This window comes from Hevea brasiliensis, chromosome 9, assembly GCF_030052815.1.
Source record: "Hevea brasiliensis isolate MT/VB/25A 57/8 chromosome 9, ASM3005281v1, whole genome shotgun sequence".
Taxonomy (NCBI): domain Eukaryota; kingdom Viridiplantae; phylum Streptophyta; class Magnoliopsida; order Malpighiales; family Euphorbiaceae; genus Hevea; species Hevea brasiliensis.
The window spans coordinates 31,913,773-31,918,803 of record NC_079501.1 but is presented as its reverse complement, the minus strand read 5'-3'; the positions used below and the strand labels follow the sequence as shown (position 1 = coordinate 31,918,803).

Here is a 5,031-nt window from a genome sequence, read left to right as displayed (position 1 = left end):
TTCTTTTTAACAACTTCTTTTATATTTAGGTTCAACCTCCTCTGATGTTCAATAGATGGTTTTCAATTTTCTTCCAAAATAATTCTATGCATGCAAAAGTGAGGGTTAATTCTCTTAATGTCATCAATGGTGTATTCTAAAACCTTCCTGCATTGCATCAACACTCTTAACAACTTATCAACCTCTAAAGAGCTCAAATTTGCATTTACAATTACTGGATAAGTGTTATTAGGGCCAAGAAATTCATACCTGAGCTAAGAAGAAAGTTGCTTAAGTTCTACCTTAGGTGCATCTTCTTCCTTGAATGATGGTTGCTTAGATTCAACTTTTTTCTTTTGTGTGAGTTGAAAAACTGGAGCAGAAATGAATGGTGGACTACTTTCCAAGTGTTGAGCATATACAGCCACATGATTGTCATTGTCTATGCTTCCTCCATAAACCAAGCAATTTTCAAATGGATCTTCTAAATATCTCTTTCTGAAATGTTCTTCAACAAGCTCATCAATGATATCAATTCTCAAACAAGTATCAGCTTCAGAATGATGCTTCTTCATGGTGTTACTAATATTGAAAACTAGTTGATCTTCACCAACTCTAAGAGTCAATTTTTCACCCTTAACATCAATCAATGCTCCTGCTGTAGCTAGAAAGGCCCTTCTCAAAATAATTGGGATACTAGATTCCTCTTTCATATCCAAAATGACAAAGTCAATAGGTCTATAGAACTTCCCAACCTTCAAAAGCACACTCTCTAAGATCCCTTCTGGATACTTAATTGATCTGTCAGCTAACTAAAGAGAAATGTGGGTTGGTTTAAGATCTCCCATATTGAGCTTTTCATAGATGGAAAGGGGCATAAGGCTAACACTAGCCACTAAATCACATAAATCTTTTGTAGAACATGATTCTCCAATATGGCATGGAATTGAAAAACTTCTGGGGTCTTTGAGCTTAGGAGGAAGTTTCCTTTGAAGTATGGCACTACATTCTTTTGTCAAAGCTACAGTTTCACGGTCTTCAAGTCTCCTCTTGTTTGAGAAAATTTCTTTCAAGAATTTTGCATAAGAGGACATTTGTGAAAGAGCATCAATGAAAGGCACATTTACGTATAGCTTCTTTAAAACCTCTAAGAACTTCCCAAATTGCTTATCAAGCTTGGATTTTTGAAATCTTTGTGGAAAGGGAAGTTGTGGCTTATAGGGTTCTGGAAGTATATACTTCTTTTCCTTCTCTTCAACTTTCTCTTTACCTTTTTTGGCACTTTCTTTCTCACTTTCTTGTTTTTCACTCTCATCAATTTCTTTCTCATTTTATCTCTTCTCACTTTTTTTACTCTTCTCATTGTTTACAACCTTCCCACTCCTTAAAGTGATAGCTTGACACTGCTCTCTTGGGTTTTTCGACTGACTTGGAAGTTTTCCAAAAGACTTGATACCTGAGGAAGATGCTTGTTGTGCAATTTAGTTTTCCAGCATTCTTTTATGTGTTCGCATCTGTTCTAGCCTTGCTTTCATTTCTTTCATCTCTTCATCATGCTTAGTTTGGTTGGTAAGAATCTGTTGTAACAAAGCTCTATGGTAGAACCTTGCTCTTGCTATTTTGGTGGAGGATTCATGTTTCTCTGTTGAAAATTAGGCAATGGTTACCTATTTTACTGCTATGGAATTCCTTGATGCTATTGTGGTTGAAAATTTTGATTTGGCACTTGGTTTTGCTGATTTCCCCATGAAAAGTTGGGATGATTCCTCCAAGCTGGATTATATGTTTGAGAGTAACAATTCCCTATATGTTTGTTTCCATAATTACCAACATATGCAGCTTGCTCTCCATATTTTACTCCATAACTCATTGTTCCTTCTGCACAGGCAATCTGTTGTGAACTTCTAGATGATGATGATGAACTGACCAACATACTTAAATCTTCCATCTTCTTTGCCAAAATATTTGTAAGTGCATCAAACTTTGCATTAATCATGTTGAATGGATCAAGGTCATACATTCCAGTAGCTTGCCTCTTTTGTGTTGGAGCTGGTCCTCTTAGACTACTCCAACGATGAGTATTCTTTGTAATTTTCTCCAACAGCTCATAAGCTTCATCTTTTTTGCTTCATAATAAATTCTCCTCCTGTTTGAGCATCAATAATCCCTCTAATTGTAGCAGTAATATTGGTGTAAAATTCTGGTTTATCATCCATTTTGGAATGGCATGATGTGGGCATTGTCTCTCTAACTCCTTCCATCTCATCCATGTTCATAAAGAGTTTCATTTTCTCTTGGTCTGAAAGCTGTCATTTGATTCCTCAATTCTTGAGTTTTTCCAGGTGGAAAATATTGTGCAAGAAATGCATCAGTAAGTTGCTCCCAATTTGTAATAGAATTGTGAGGTAGAGAATCAAGCCAATCTAATGCTCTATCCTTCAAAGAGAATGGGAATAGCTTCAATCTTGCTGCATCATCAGATACTCCAGGTTGTTTTTGCATATCGCAAATCATAGCAAACTTCTTAAGATGTGTGTGTGGGTTTTCTGAGGGATATCCCCCAAATTGGGAATTTTGAATCATTTAAAGTACCCCAAAATCTATCTTATAGCTATTTGCATCAATTCTTGGTCTTGCTATGCTCTCTCTCAAATCATCAAAATGAGGGAATGCATGATCCATCATACTTCCCCTAGGCACATTAGCATTTACAACTTCTTCACCATGAGCTGCATTTTCATTGTTTAGATTGTTTCCACCATTGCTACTAGTAATTCTAACTCTTTCTTCAGCCATTTCTGGTTCAATTTCAGCTGCTCTTAAGACTTATTTCCTTTTTTCTAGTTTCTTTTTTGTTGGCTCTACAAAACTTCTCAATTTTAGGATTAAACAATAAGGATGTGTCACTTGCACTTCTAGCTCTTCTCATAAAAAATTAAGAGTACCTAAAAAGAACAAATAAACACAAAATGAAAAGATAACAAAGATAAAAAAAAAAAAACTATAAACAACTAAAATAATCCAGAATTCAATCTTAAACATACAACTCCCCAACAACGGCACTAAAAACTTGATGTGACCCAACCGCAAGTGCATGGGTCATATAAGCAGTATAGAAAAGATATCGTTCCCTCGAAGAGTTGTGTTAATGATTGAATTTTTGATATAAAAATTGACTAATTTAATCTAATTTTGAAATTCAATTGATAAATTGATAGAATTTGAGGTGAGAAATTTATATATGCAAAATTAATATCTCATTACCAATATGAAGATTCAACTAAATTAGCAGCAAATAAATGAGCAAATTAAAATATGAAAAGAATTAAAATGACAAGTAATTAAATTCGATTAAAAATTAATAATAATAAAAGGGCGATTCTGGAGTTTGGGGATTCATATTCAAGCTATTTTGGAATTTTTAAATTAGTTATCCAATCTTAAGGAAATTATGGGTTTCAAGGAGATTAATTCTTAAATCCTTCGAATGCCCTTTCGAGTGAGACAAAGAGTGCCTTAATTAACTTAATCCTACTTTTGTGGAGTTAAAATTAATCAAGACCCATTAGGTTCCTTAATTAATCTGTAAATCCTCTCAACCCTTGGTCTATTTCTAGATCTAAGTTAATAAGTTCAATTTCTTGATTATCTATCACAGGGTTTTCTCCTTTTGGTGCTTCAACCATGGATTAAGAGTAATACTTAATGGGATCATACACTAAGCATGTCATTAAGTACACAAGAAATGGATAAAACCTCATAAAAACAACAAAATATGAATTACCCAATCAAAATCCACAAAATATCTTAAATATTATATCCCAACTCCAGAATCTATGAAAAAATACTCACTATCCATAATTATTACAAGAGATTTTGAGTAAATATGGAAATAGAACTTAAAAATATAATAAGAACTAGGAAACCTAATACAAGAAAGGTAGAAAATAGTGAAAAGAAAAAGAAGAATCCAAATATGGTCCAGAAAAGGGAAGTGGCACCTCTTACTCTATTTTTTGACGTTTTCTCTGCTTCTCCCCCTTTCTTGTTCTTTCTTCTTATGGCCAAAATGAGATAATGACACTATTTATATTCTTCTGACAAGTAACCCTAAAATGGTGTGTTTGAGGTGAAGATTCATGTGTGAAAATCTTTCTGCCAGCTCATTATGAAGAATTGCACAAGTCGTGGAAGCTTCTTATGCAGATTGTATGCAAATTTGGTGGTTCTAGGTGCTTTCTATGATGTTGCATAAGTTATGCAAGCTAATTGTGTAGATTTTTCAAGCTTTAGAGTCCTCTGTGAAACTGCATAAGTGGACTGCATAAGTTATGCAGCTGGTTATGCAAGTTTGGCAGGTTTGGGAGCTCTTTCCGTGAAGCTGCATAAGTGAAGAGTGGAACTGCATAAGTTATACAGCAAGTCATATAAGTTTCAGCCAAAGCAGTTGTTCCCTCCATGAATCTACGTAAGTAGGGCGTGAGACTGCATAGTTATGCAGCAAGTTATACAGGTTTTCGTGAAGCTGCATAAGTGAGGAGTGAATCTGCATAAGTCATGCAGTAACTTATGTAGGTTTTGGCAGGCTCACAAATTGCTTATTTTTCCTGTGCAGAACTGTACAACTTGCGTAGCAGGTTATGCAGACTTTGGCAATTTTGCATTCTTCAACCTTCAAGCTTTATTTTTGACATTTTTTGCTATGGGAATCACTCCTCACTGGTACAATTTCTTTTTAGTCCCTCAAAAATACCATTTAACCTACAAAACAAAACAATATTACAAATTAATCCAAAAATTGATCATTATGAAAAATTATCTAAATAACTAATAAAATTAGCTAAAAATGACTAACAAATAAATGAAATGGCCATGAAATTTAACCTAAATGATTATGCTTAATGCATTTATCATCTAGTTATAGGAGAAACTTTGCTGAAATTTTGGCAAGACCTTAGGATTTATTTTTGCTTTTGTAGATTAAATTAATTGGTTAATTCTATTAGTTAATCGATAGAGGTTAATGTATATGTATAGGTGAACAGTGCCGAC

The 5,031-nt window shown here is 34.1% G+C and overlaps 1 non-coding gene across 1 annotated transcript; it reads left to right on the top strand.

Annotated features, from left to right (window-relative positions):
* The first annotated feature begins 2,201 nt into the window (after window positions 1-2,201).
* LOC131183692 (small nucleolar RNA R71) lies at window positions 2,202-2,307 on the top strand. The gene has a single exon (XR_009151729.1). It is a non-coding gene; the product is annotated as a small nucleolar RNA R71 (small nucleolar RNA).
* Window positions 2,308-5,031: the final 2,724 nt, after the last annotated feature.